Below are 15,403 nucleotides of genomic sequence, written 5' to 3'. Positions count from 1 at the left end.
GACAAAAGAAGCAAGGCGTACAGATTCTACAATCCCCTGATGAAGAAATTAATTATTTCTTGAGATGTTGAGTTCGATGAATCAGATTACTGGAGATGGAGCGAGGATGAAAGAAAAGTTGCTGGTTTATTTTTCAATGGTGATGACGATGACGGTGATAACCAGAACATTGAAGATGACGGAGACGATGATCAAACTCCTCCACCAAGTCTAAATCAACAAACTCCTGTATCGACACCATCCATGGGAGGAAGCAGCAGTTCAGGGGGAGCACCACGAAAGATGCGGAGTTTGGATAATATCTACGAAGCTACAAGTTCGGTAGAAATATCTTTTGATTATTCTCTATTTTATCTAATGGCTGAATGTGATCCAGTTACATTTGAAGAAGCTTCTGAAGAAAGCAAATGGAATAAAGCCATGGACGAAGAAATTGGCTCAATCAAGAAGAATGATACTTGGGAATTCATAGATCTTCCAGAAGGACACAAAGCAATTGGTGTCAAGTGGGTCTATAAAACTAAGACGAATCAAGATGGAGAAGTGGAGAAATACAAGGCGTGGTTGGTAGCTAAAGGCTACAAGCAGAGATATGGCATTGACTATGACGAGGTATTTGCTCCAGTTGTAAGAGTTGGTACCATACGACATCTGACAGCAATTGCAGCTTAAGATCAGTGGAAAATATTTCAGATGGATGTCAAGTCAGCATTTCTGAATGGTTATCTTGAAGAAGAAGTCTATATTGAGCAGCCTCCCGGATATATTCAGAAAGGCCGGGAAAACAAAGTGTATAGGCATTAGATAATAAGTGTTCATGGGAGTTGAATATTTCTAAATTGAACAACAGAATATATTCTGCAGTGGGACTTTCTTCATGCAAAGAAGAAATACTTTCAAAGAAGTACAAATTTTGTCTACCATCATATATTCAATCTTTTTCACCTGGACAATACTAGGTAATGAATATTCGACCACAACCAACTTCAGATATTTCGAAAGAGTGTCGGAAGTCATCTTTAAGCACCTTATAGTAATAAAAAAGGTTGGTCTAATAAGAAAGTAAAATTTAATAACCTAACAAGAAAGAAAGTGTGCAACAAACCATCTTATAAAAGTACGTCCCATAGTCACACTCATCCAATGAAATCAAGTAATGGCGCAACATATCAAGAGTACTGCATCTGAAGCAGAAGAAGCTTGTCTGTTTGCATTGCAACTCGCAATTGCTTCTGTACTTCCCATGACTCTGAAAGTGGCCATTGAGCTTGACCTTTTGGAGATCATTGCTAATGCTGGCCCGGGAGCCTATAGAACTCCGAATGAGCTAACCTCCATGCTACCCACATCAAACCTTGATGCAGCGCTTATGCTTGACCGTATACTCAAAATCCCAGCTAGCTACTTGGTTCTCAAATGTAAGCTTGTTGAGCTACCTAATGGTCTCCAAGTGAGGAGCTATGGCTTAATGCCAGTCTGCAGATATTTGACTAAAAATACAGACAATGTCTCCATGGCACCTCTTTTGCTCATGGCTAATGATAAGATTATGTGGGAGAGCTGGTAATGTATTCTGTTCTCTTCTATTTACATTAATAACTCTTGCATTGTCGTGAATTTATCATGATGACTAGTCTATTTATATACATGTACTACTTGAAAGATGCTGTTCTCGATGGCGGACTTCCATTTAACAAGGCCTTTGGAATGAACATATATGATTATACTGGCACAGACTCTCGATTCAACTTGATCTTTAACCAAGCTATGAAAGATCATTCTACTATTATCATGAATAAGATCCTCGAAAATTAAAATGGTTTCGAAGGTCTTACATCTTTAGTTGACTTGACGTCGGTGGTGGTACAGGAGCTTCCCTTCATGCAATCATCTCCAAGTACCCTACTATTAGAAGGATCAACATCGATCTTCCCCACGTTGTCAAAGATGCTCCATCTAATATATAGTAATGGTACATAATTTGCATAATATAACTAAAGAAACCACCATAAATTATAGCTCTTTCCACACATTTCTTTTAGTTCACTGCACAAAATTTAGTAATATGTGCCTGTATAGGTTTGGAACATGTTGGAGGGGACATGTTTACTAGCGTGCCAAAAGGAGATGCCATATTTTTGAAGGTTTGTAATGTGTTTACATATCAGTGTGTGTCGCGTAAATTCTGATAATTAACTAACCCTTTCCCTTTTTGCTAATTTAAATTTATCCGCTAGTTCATGACTTTGTGATCTCTGTAGTGGATATGTCACAATTGGAGTGATGAAGAGTGTTTGAGATTCTTGACAAATTGTTACCGAGAACTTGCGGATGAGGGAAAGGTAGTTGTTGCAGAGTCCATTCTTCCGGAGCAACCTGAATCCTCACTTGTTACTAAGACTGTCCTTCAGTTAGACGCCTCACTACAAGAAAACAGAACAAAACCGACCGTCAAAAATGGTCAGTTAAGAGGCAAAACGGTCGGTTAAAAGGGTCATAACCGACCACAGGGGTGGTTGGTTTTAGCCTGGTCGGTTATGACCTTTGGTCGGGTTTAAGCCTTATAACTGACCAACACAGTGGTCGGTTAAGTGCCTGGGCATTTTACTAAAATGTGGGGTCACTGTGTACACGTGGTAACATGTGTGCATACGTGTCGCCACGGCACTGAGTCATAACCGACCGCAGGTAGTCGGTTATGTCCATTTCTAAATATTGACTGGAACTCATAACCGACCGTGGTCAAAGTGTGCACATCGGTCGGTTTTATTTCAGAAGCTAACTTAAACTTCATAACCGACCGTCCTAAAACCGACCACCCTCTAAAGAAGACGATCGGTTATGTCTATTTTTAAAATGTTGACTGGAACTCATAACCGACCGTAGTCAAAGTGTGCACATCGGTCGGTTTTATTTCAGAAGCTAACTTAAATGTCATAACCGACCGTCCTAAAACTGACCACCCTCTAAAGAAGACGGTCGGTTTTATGAAGAAGGTGGTCGGTTATGTCACCTGACGGTCGGTTTTCTGGGTTTTGTAATGGTCAAAAGTGGTCAGTTATGCCTATTGTTGGTCGGTTTTAAGGTCTGATTTTAAAAAAAATTGCAGGTTTTTCTGCAGGCCCTGGATACCAAACCAAATCAATACACAAATCCAATCCAATCACAACCAAATGACCAAACAACCAAAATAAACAACAATGATAATCATTAAACTATACTACTCAAAATCATTGTCAAAAACTAGTAAATTTCATAATTAAACCATAGTAATTAAATCCAACGCAAACATTCACAAACTCCGATAACCGGAGGATTAAACCGTATCATTATATCATTATAGTCTTAAAACCATCACAACGTATTATATTACATCCCATAACCATCAAATCACAATAGTCTTAAATCCGATCAATATAAACTAATCCGACAAATCAACATCGGACGATCCACCGCCATCACCGCTGCCATCACCGCCGCCATCATCAAAGTCCTCATCATCGGAGGTCTCATCCTCGGACGTGTAATCCTTATTGACTTCCATAGCACGCCGATTGTTTTCCTAGATACAAGTTTAATTAAACTAGTTAAAAAGAAGAAATAAAATTTTCATGTGAATGAAAACAATAAATAAACAAGAAGGTCAAAAATTATACCTCCGCAACACGAGCTTCCGTCTTTTGGACGATATCTTCAATCAAGTAGCCCACGATATGCATGATCTCGCCATCGATAAGGTTATTCCATTGCAACCTTTGGCTAGGATCGGAGGATGGATCTGAGGCCTCGAGAGCGGTACGTGCGAATGTAGCTATTTCCGTATCGGAAAGTTGGTGAGCAAATCGATTTGGATTAGCACGGATCTCTGTAAGCACATTCCTCACGATGGCAAGATATACATTGTCGGGGATGGCTTCACGTTGTCTCGAAGCGGATGAGGATGAGCCGGCTTCATTCCGTGTGGAATCTCGGTACCGGGTAGCAAGTGTAGGCAAGAGATCGGTGGCCCGAGCATTGGGGAACCCCACCACATAATTCTTTTTCGGCTTTGTACCTTGGGGGACCTCCAATGCTTCCATCCACCAATCCCACGGCTCATCCCGATCACCCGTTTGTGTAACCTCCATAGGCATGCGCTCGAGAATGGCGGCATATCGTTCCTACAAGTTCATTTAAAACATAAACGATGCATTTAAAATCAAATAAAAATACATATAAAATCAAATATAAAAATGCATTTAAAATCACATAAATACATATAAAATCACATATTAAGGATGCATTTAAAATCACATAAAAATGCATATAAAATCACATATAAAACTACATTTAAAATCACATAAATACATATAAAATCACATATTAACCCTCATTTAAAATCACATAAAAATGCATATTAAATCACATAAAAATGCATTTAAAATCACATTAAAATACATATAAAATCACATATTAAATATGCATATAAAATCACATTAAAATGCATTTAAAATCACATTAAAGTACATTTAAAATCACATTAAAATACATATAAAATCACATATTAAAGGTGCATTTAAAATCACATAAAAATGCATATAAAATCACATAAAAATGCATTTAAAATCACATTAAATACATATAAAATCACATATTAAAGATGTATTTAAAATCACATAAAAATGCATATAAAATCACATGAAAATACATATAAATTCACTTATTAAATATGCATTTAAAATCACATAAAAATGCATATAAAAAAAACATAAAAATGTATTTAAAATCACATGAAAATACATATAAATTCACTTATTAAAGATGCATTTAAAATCACATAAAATGGTCATAAAAGTACATAAAAATTACCGCAATACGCATGACGGCCGGTGTAGTGTAGACGGGATTTTCCGGATCGGATCCAACTTTCCTATGACATTTATCTGACACCTCGAGTCTCGTCGGCTTTTTCTTGTTCTTGTTCGTCATTACCTTTCAAAATATTAAACAACTTATATTAGCACGTCCTAATAATTAGTTGATTATATTAAATATGATGAACGTGTATGTATGTGTGTGTGATGGAATATAATAATTTTACCTCCCGAACTTTATTGAATGACCTTGCACCAGCACTATGCAATCTTTCAACTTGTTGTCGGTTGTGGATCCAACCGATGACCGGTGCAAGTGTCCTTCATTCTTCTCCCAATACTCCAAAAGGTCCTTCCAAAAAAGGAACGGACCAATAAGACGGCTTCAAAGACAACTTGCTCACGCCCTCATCCCTTACTTTTCGCTCCACCCTCTTCTTAAGCTCATTCAAAGTCCTTTTTATCGTCACTTTAATGTGATCTTCCACAATTTTTTGGGCCTTTGAACGGCTTTGCCTCTTAAGATGCCTATAATATTTCTAAAATTGCAAAAAAAAAAGAAAATGAGGATAAATGCATCATAAAATCAAGAAATAAATGACAATTACAAAATAAAATAAAATTAACTTACTTGAAACTCCTCGACTCTTGCATTCAACCAACCTGGGTGACGTTATTCGATATCGGTATAAGTGTAACGCCCAGAAGGCCACTTCTCCCGAATCATAGCCAAAAGAATTTTCTTAGCCGTATCATCTTCAATACTATATTTAAACAAAAGAAAATAATAAACATTAACAATTCACATAACAATATTGAACAAAACCAAAAATATAAACATATAGGAATAATGCAATTTAAAAACTTTTTAACTTACTGTCCATCGGAGATATCAATGCGATATGGCTTCAATGGAGGTTTCTCTCCATATATGCCACTCGAATGTGATCGAGGTCGCCTTCCTCGCCATTCTCGTTCCTCCGCATTTATCATGTGCCGAGTCGGATCATTCGGGTCCGAATCCGAATCCGTCGGCTCATCCTGCAAATGCAAATTCCCTCCTTTTCCCTTTGCACCCTTGCCCTTGCCCTTCTTACTCGCGACTTTGGCCTTTCCCTTGGCCTTTGCCTTCCCCTTATCTTTTTCCGGCTCTTTGTCTTTCCCCTTCCCTTTTTTCGCCGTCGCCAACACCACAAGACTTATCATAACCAATGTCAACATCCAAGCAAAAAGATCCTAAAATAAATAATAAAAATATATTAGCCAATATGAAAACAAAAAAATCGATGAAACAACTTGCATTAGTAAATCACATTACATAAAAAAGCATTTAAAATTACATAAAATGCATATAAACGTATCCATTTCACAAATTAACGATAAAAATAAACACAACTAATTAGAGCATTATTTAATTATGCAAATTAAACCATTAAATCAACTTAATCTATATATACAATAAATTAAAGTTCCAAACTCACATATAAAGTGCAATATTTATCCATTTTCGAGTACGGATCATGTTTACAAGAGCAAACCCCTACAAATTAACCCTAAAAATACATTTATACTTCTACCTAAACGTAAACAAACCGACAAAAACCCTAAAATTTATACTTATACATATATTCAACAAATTGACAAAACCGACGAATCTTTTACATGCAAAATTTTACATGAAAACTGAAAAATCATATGAACTTCAATTTAAGTGAGAATTATCAATTTCGAGTACTTTTATGTGTTAACGAGAGCAAACCCCTAAAAATTAACCGTAAAAATACATTTATACTTCTAAAAAGAGTAAACAAACCGACGAAACACCCAAAAATTATGACTTTAACCTATATTAAACAAATTGACATAACCGACGAATGTTTAACATGCAAAACTTTACATAAAAACTGAATAATCAATGAAGTTTGATTTGAAGTGAAACACATCAATTTATGTAAGAATAATACTTTAACAAACACAAAAAACATATAATTAACTTCGAATCATATATATAAACATAAAAAATACATACACATACACACATATATGCAATCGAGTAAAAAAATATCTTAATCGTAAGAAAATCTTACATCGAGAGCGAAACCGGAGGCTATGAGAGATGATTTGGGGCTCCTTCGTGAATACGCCATTGAATCGAAGTATTTTAGTGAAGTTTTGAGTGTAAGAGAGAGATAGAGAGATAGAGAAAGAAATAGAGAAAAGAAAAGTGAACCGTTTTTTTGTTTATAGCAGACTTAAAACCGACCGCCTGGCACTTAAAACCGACCACCAGGTCGGTCGGTTTTAACCTTGAACCCTGTGCAGCATGCAAAACGGTGTCATTTTGCTCTAGGCGGGGTTTTTTAATTTTTCCCAAAAAAACCCGCATTTTTTTAGGTGGTCGGTTATGACCCAAAGTGGTCGGTTTTATAGTATTTAATTTTTTAATTTTTTTTTAATTTTAGGGTTTAGGGTTTAGGGTTTAGGGGTTACAAACCCTTAAATTTAAAAAAATCTTATAAAACATGATTATTATTATTTAAATAACATAATTTTTGATACATTTGCTCATTTTTCCCGCGTCGGTTCATCCATACGGTTCGATCATGTGTATTTCATAATTTATATTTTTTAATTATTTAACTTTTTTAATCAAAATTGCTAATTTTCTTATAAAAACGTATTTGTGATCGTTCAAATGTGCTAATGTTTTGTGCATTAATATATTTTTACATGAAGTTAACATCTGTACGGTTCGATCGTTAAAAATAAATTTTAAAATTATACTTATAGTATCGAATGGTATGTTCAACTTATTCTGTCTATAGAATGCCGACATACTTACTGAAATAATTATATTCCATATGATTTTGATTATACTATTTTTCAAATAGCCTAAATTTTGGTACATTTGTTCGTTTTTACTGCGTTAGTCCATCCATACGATTCGATCATGTGTATTTTATATTTTTCATTTTTTCATTTTTTAATTAAATTTGTTAATTTACTTATAAAAACGTAATGGTACTCGTTCAAAAGTGCTAATTTTTTGTGCATAAGCATATTTTGACATGAAATTAACATCAGTACGGTTCGATCGTTGAAAATAAGTATTAAAAATGTAATTTGACCAAGACTGCTAAAACCGACCGAGGTCAAATGTGCAAAGTGGTCGGTTTATTTCAGAAGTCAATTTAATTCTTATAACCGACCACCTTAAAACTGACCACCCCTTCAAGGAGACGGTCGGTTTTATCAAGAAGGTGGTCGGTTTTAGTCAAGGAGACGGTCGGTTTTCTGGGAAATATTATGGTCAAATATTATGATTTTTTTGGCCCTAACCGGACGTAAACGCATAAAAACTTAGCATTAAAACCAAAAATTCACAAACCCATTAAAAATTTACTATAACTTATAAATAAAGTATCCTAATCATTACAAAATTTACTAAAAATCATCTTTAAAATACAAATGACGTTATTCAAAATCGTCAAAACCATCATCATCTTCGTCATCATCATCATCCTCATTGTCACCTTCACTTATTTCTTCTTCTCCTTAATTTTCATCTTCGTCATCCTTCAAATCATCTTCTTCGTCTTCTTCGTCTTCTTCTTCTTCTTCATGCCGAATAAACAGTATTTGTCCATATTGTGCAAAATCGACACAGAGCGAAAACGAGGTTGATGCACTAGATCTATCTTCCTGAAAAGCGTCCTCTATATCATTTTGCGCAATGATAGATTCATCAATCGGGCGACTTTTAGATTTGACCACCGTATATATTTTCGGTTTTGGATCCAATACACTGGGAGCATAATATACTTGTGAGGCTTGACTAGCTAAAATAAAAATCTCATTTGACTTCAATCTTGAAGTCATATCAATTGTAATCACACGATTCTTATCAATCCTCACACCATTACCAACACTGTTAAACCATATACATTTGAACAAATATACATGATTGCATCCTTGATAAATAAGTCTAATAATTTCTTGTAGTTGACCATAATAATCAAGATTATTTTCGTGCAAATTTCCTTTAACAACAATACCAAAACCGGATGCAGATTTTGTTGAAAATTTATATCCATTAACTTGATAAGTCTCAAAAGTCATAACTTTTAATGCCGGCCCTTCAAGTAAGTCCCTAAAACGAGTTTCTTCCACCTCATCTTTATCAACCTAAAAATAATTCAAATCGATGAGACGTTGTAATTATAAGAATTTTAAAAAAAATCATGCAAATTAAAAATAGATAAATACCTTTTGTTTAAACCAAGTTTAAAATCGACTTTTGACAACACGATCTAAATCTCGAGGTGTTGTTTCCGGGCGTTGTCGCATAACAGGATCTTGGTACTTCCTACAATATAAAGTAAGATCATGCATGTATCATTAACAAAAATTATTACGCATATTTTTTAAAGTAAGATTTGGTACCTTAGATAAGGTTGAACTTCAGGAGAGTTTAAAAGAACATATTCTTCCGCTAACTCTCGTTCATCATCACTCATGTATCGAGTTCTTTCCTTTCCAAGAGATTGAATTAGATATTTGAACACTTCTAAATTCTCAGAATTTTGCACATCAAACAAAACCTCGTTACGACGTACCTTATTATGGATCGTGTCAGAGGCAAAATAAAAAGAACAAATATTAAAAATCTCCTCCTCCATATATCGTTCGGCAATTGACCCCTCAACCCTTGCTTTATTACCGACTTTTTATTTTAATTTGCCCAACAAACGTTTAATCGGATACATCCAATGCCAATAAGCAGGTCCAGCAAGTCTAATTTCTTCGGCTACATGTACAACCAAGTGTTCCATCGAATCAAACCATCTTTGAGGAAAAATCGTTTCCAACAAACACAATGCTTTGATAACCGATTTTTCCAGTATTTCCAAGTCGGTTTTTGTAACCACGGATGAACATAAATCTTGGAAAAAGTTAGAAATTGTCGTGATTGCATCGGCAATAGGCGCCAATAGAAGTTCACGAATTGCGAGAGGCAATAATTTTTGAAGAAAAATGTGACAATCGTGCAATTTGAATCCATAAAATGTACACTCCTCAACATTGCAACAACGTGATATATTTGAGGAATAACCATCCGGAAGTTTTAGTGAACTAATCCATTCACACAAAAGTTTACGTTGTTTTTTAGTAAGGGAATAAGGTGCTTTAGGTGACTTTCCTTTCTCATCGATCCACAAATGTGGTAACACCCCGAAATGCTTGCAATCTGTTCTTGCGTTTTTATGATCTTTTAACTTTGCCGTATTGATAATAGTAAAAAAATGTTTTCAAAAACATTTTTTTCCGTATACATGATGTCAATTGAATATCGTAAACTATGTGATGACCAATAAGGGAGTTCGTAAAAGATTGGGACATGAGTCCAATGATGCTCTTCCCCGTATCCGACAGTCCTTGCCTTCGAATTAGTCTTTCCGGGTGGTGGAAAAACTAAACCATCAAGCAATTCCTTAACACCCTCACCGGACAAACGACCACGAAACAATCTTCTTTCTTTGCTATCAAACAAATTACTTTTTTGACGGAGTGGATCATTTGATTCAAGGAATATTCGGTTCGTGCCATAGAAACTACATTTTCCACAATATTTTAATTGAAACCCTTGCACGCTTCAAACACACTTGACATCCTATCTTTCCTTTGCCCGACCACTCACTTATCATACTCATAGCGGGATAGTCACTAATTGTCCACAGAATAGCCGCTCTCATTGTAAAATTTTGTTTCAAAGATTGGTCGTATGTCTTCACCCCGGTATTCCACAATATCTTCAATTCATCGATGAGAGGCCTTAGACAAACGTTAATATCTTTTCCAATACTATTTAGACCTGGAACTATATCGGTCATGAACATATAAGGCTTTTTCATACACATCGATGGTGGAAGATTGTAGACAACTATCACCACGGGCCACATACTATATGTTTTTTTCCCGGTAGGACCAAAATGGTTGAAACCATCGGTCGCAAGACCTAGCCTTATGTTATGAATCTCTTGAGCAAATGAAGGATACCAACGGTCAAAATTTTTTCACTCTTCTCCATCTGCGGGATGACTTATTTCTCCATATTTCACATGTCTATTTTTGTACCATCTCATGTGATCGGATGTATGTCCCAACATATATAAGCGTTGTAATCGAGGGATCAAAGGAAAACATCTTAAGATTTTTTTGCTATTTTTTACCATCTTTCCTAGAAACATCCCGATAACGATCTTCACCACATATATCACACACAACTTTATCCTTGTCATCTCCATAAAATAACATACAATCATTCTCATATAAATCAATTTTTTCATATTCAACCCTCAAATCCTTCATAATTTTTTTCATTGCATAATAACTTTCGGGTAATGTATGTTTTTTTGGTAACACATCCGTAAGAAGTTTAAGCAAACTATCAAAAGCTTTATTACTACAATGCGAGTTATTTTTGAATTCCAATAATTTGGTGGTAAAGCTTAATCTTGTGTACTTTGTATTGCCGGGATAAATAGGTGCTCCATTTTCAATAATAACCTCGTACAATTTTTTAGCACTATCATTTGGAGCTTCTTCTACATTCATAGTTTCCGTATCTGTAGTTTCATAAAATTGATAATTTTCACCGGCTAAATCATGTAACATCGCATTCAAATCGACCAGTTCTTCTATTCTACTCTCGAAGGTTCCCGAACACAGTAACGGCGATGTGATGTTCGACTACGTTTTCTTCCTATTTTTTCACCGTGCGACGTCCACACGGTAATTCAAATTTTTACAACGTTTACACGGACACTTCATTGTACCATCTTCCATTCCATTTTCGCTAGCAAATTTTAAAAAAATTTCTACACCAATTCTATATTCCGGGGTCAATGAAATTTTATCGCTTTGCAATTGATTACCAATCCAACTTCGATCAATGGTTTCCATCTACAATAATTTTTTTAAAATTAAAAAAAAACATATTTAACAAATAATTTATCATTAATCTCATATTTATTCATGTATTTCATAAAACACACAAACACACACACACACACACAGACACACTATAATTACAATAAATGAAACTAACTTACAAATTATCTACTACCAAACTTCAATTCTCACAACAAACATTATACAAAAAAATAAAAACATTAAATACATACAACAACATTAAATACATACACCACCAACATAAACACACACACAGACACATTATTACAAAATATGGAAATAACTTACAATTTTCTGAAACTCCTCCACTTCAATCCTCTGTTTTTTTTAATTTTTTGGCCAAAATCAAGAAATGAGTGATATAACAAAAAAATTAAAAAAAAGGTTAAAACTGACCGTCAGCGGTCGGTTTTAGGCAGAAGAATAAAACGACACCGTTTTCTCTATAACGGGTACTTTTTTTGTACTTTAAATTAATTTTTTATTATTCTACAAAACTGACCACCATATGCGGTCGGTTTTAACCTGTATAATTTGTTAGGATTATGTGTATTAGTTTGATGATAAGTTAAACAAAACACTTAAGTAGAAATCTAGTATTTGTAGCCTCAACGGATAAGACCATCTTGGCTATCTATTGAAGGAGTAGCTTTACTTAGCAATAAGTTTGGTATTGTAGCACATTTCACTCTCTAGTTTCAAGCTGTAATTCTCAGATGTTGTTAGGAAACAATCAGTCATGTTGACTACTAATGGATGTACAAATAGGAGGGCCAATTGTAAATATTTCATGCCTTGTAATTTTGTATAAGTGAAGAAGTGTCAACGGATATTGAAGACCTTCAACGGATAAGAAACAAAGCTTCAACGGATGTCTCTAATGCTTCAACGGATAATATCCATCAACGGATAAGTGCTTCAACGGATAAAGACTTCAATTGATAATGCATCAACGGATGAAGCTTCAACGGATAGGGCATCAACGGATGAAGCCTTCAACGGATGCTTAGTTCATTAGCAGTTGATAGTGACAATTCACAAGCTAACAGAGGCACATGGGTTGACAGAGACATACTGGAATGTGGAAGCCTCTTGGAGGAATCAAGAAAATGCAGCATTTCCATTCTGATGCAAACAAGGAAGTATTCAAAGATTTACAGATTATCCTAAATTGCATTAGATAGAGAAATGTAGAAGAAACATGTGAAGAATCTTTTTAATTGTATTTTACAGTTTGTCTTCACTTGTAAACTTGGTGATATATAAACCAAGTAGCAGCTAGTAATTAGATATGAATTTTCCTTGAGCTGTTTAGAAATATCAAAAGAGAAAATCATCTAGTTTGTACTAGGAAGCAGCTGTGATTTAATTCTTTGAATCATAGATTTTTTGAAATAACACATCTCTGGTGGAACAACAAATCCACCAGAAAAGTTTTTAAGTTCTTTGTGTTCATTACATTTGTGTTTGAATATATATTGTCTGCATCAGCTCCAAGCAATTCACACACATTTGATCACTCAAACACTTAGCCTTAGAAACTGCTCAAAACTTGAAAAAGTTTTGAGATTTACATTCAACCCCCCTTCTGTAAATCTCATTGTTAGTCCACTGGGAATAACAATTGGTATCAGAGCAAGCTCTTAACATACAAAGAGTTTAAAGATATATTCTGCTAACATCATGAGTGCATAGAAGAATCCTCCTGTTACCATCATGAATAGGAAGGATATTGGTGTAAAGATCCCAGTCCTGGAAAAGGATAACTATCATCACTGGAAAGTGAAGATGCATTTACATCTTCTTTCTCAAGATGAAAGCTACATCAACTGTATTTAAAATGGTCCTCACATCCCTCACAAAGTACCCACAGCTGCTACTGTAACAGTTGCTGTTGGACAGTCCATTCCCAAGCCAAAGCAGAATGGACTATTGAAGACATGGAAGAAATCCGCAAGGATAAGAGAGCCATGAACATTTTGTTCAATGGCTTAGATCAAGATATGTTTGACAATGTCATCAATTGCCAAACTGCAAAGGAAGTTTGGGATACTGTACAAATCATCTGTGAAGGTACTGAGCAGGTCAGAGAGAACAAGATGCAGCTTCTTATTCAACAGTATGAATATTTTCACTTTGAAGAAGGTGAATCATTAAATGATACCTTCAACAGGTTTCAGAAACTGTTGAATGGATTGAAGCTGTATGGTAGAGTATACCAAGTCAAGGATTCCAACTTAAAATTTCTTAGGTCTCTGCCAAAGGAATGGAAGCCCATGACTGTCTCTTTGAGAAACTCTCAAGATTATAAGAACTTCACACTTGAAAGATTATATGGAATTTTGAAGACTTATGAACTTGAAATGGAGCAGGATGAGCTATTGGAAAAGGGAAAGAGAAAAGGAGGAACAGTTGCTCTTGTAGCTGACAGTGAGAAGATGGAAGCCAGGAATGAGGAGAAGACAATGCCAAGTCTCAAAATTTGCACAAGCAAATCAGAATCAAGCAAGGATAAAGGGCAAGTTGCTGAGGATGAAGACAATTCCAGTCAGGATGAATCTGATGATATTGAAGAACATTTGGCCTTTCTGTCCAGGAGGTTTGCAAAGATGAAGTTCAGGAAAAACACAAAATTCACTAAGCCAAACAAAAACATGGTGGACAAATCAAAGTTCAAATGTTACAACCATGGCATTAGTGGACACTTTGCAAGTGAGTGTAGGAAGCCAAATTCTGAGAAAAAGAAATTTGAGCAAGTTGATTACAAAAAGAAGTATTTTGATTTGCTCAAACAAAAGGAAAGAGCATTTCTTACTCAAGATGATTGGGCAGCAGATGGGGTAAATGAAGATGATGATGTGGAATATGTCAACCTAGCCCTGATGGCTAATTCTGATGAAAATGAAACTAGTTCATCAAGCAACCAGGTAATTACTACTGATCTCTCTCAGCTTTCTAAACATGAATGCAATGAAGCCATAAATGATATGACCAATGAATGATATAACTGACCACATGAAGGTGGTCGGTTTTAAAAGTGACACATCAGCAAAACGATGTCATTTTTTTTCAATAAAACCGACCACTAGTGGATGGTCGGTTTTATGTGTGCCACGTCATCGATACGGTGTCGTTTAGTTGGCATATAACCGACCACTAACGTCGGTCGGTTTTAAGGTGACCAAATCGACGTCGGTCGGTTATGTCCGGTCGGTTTTACCCTGTTTTCTTGTAGTGTATATGTTGATAGATATTCCTGGTGGAAGAGAAAGGACTGAAAAAGAGTTTGATGCATTAGCTAAACGTGCAGGATTCAAACGGTTCAAAAAGCTGTGCTGTGCTTTTAATATTTGGATTATGGAATTTTGTAAGTAAAGAGCTTTATGTCTAAAGTGAGCTCTTCGATTGAGATATATTGCAGTTGTAATATTTCGATCGATTTATCTTGCCAATAAAATAAGAAATTCCGTTGTTTTCTATTCAACTATGCTTAAACAATCACCAGATGTTTAGTACTTCTCTATAACTACTATTACATATATTAGATAACCCGTGCGAAACACGGATTAATTAATTTT

At 35.2% G+C, this 15,403-nt stretch overlaps 1 pseudogene; it reads left to right on the top strand.

Moving 5' to 3' along the window:
- The first annotated feature begins 1,156 nt into the window (after positions 1-1,156).
- Positions 1,157-15,200, top strand: LOC141720013 (caffeic acid 3-O-methyltransferase-like; annotated as a pseudogene).
- The last annotated feature ends 203 nt before the right edge of the window (positions 15,201-15,403 follow it).

The sequence above is a fragment of the Apium graveolens genome, chromosome 4 (genome assembly GCF_009905375.1).
Source record: "Apium graveolens cultivar Ventura chromosome 4, ASM990537v1, whole genome shotgun sequence".
Classification (NCBI taxonomy): Eukaryota; Viridiplantae; Streptophyta; class Magnoliopsida; order Apiales; family Apiaceae; genus Apium; species Apium graveolens.
This window is presented reverse-complemented; position numbering and strand designations above follow the sequence as displayed.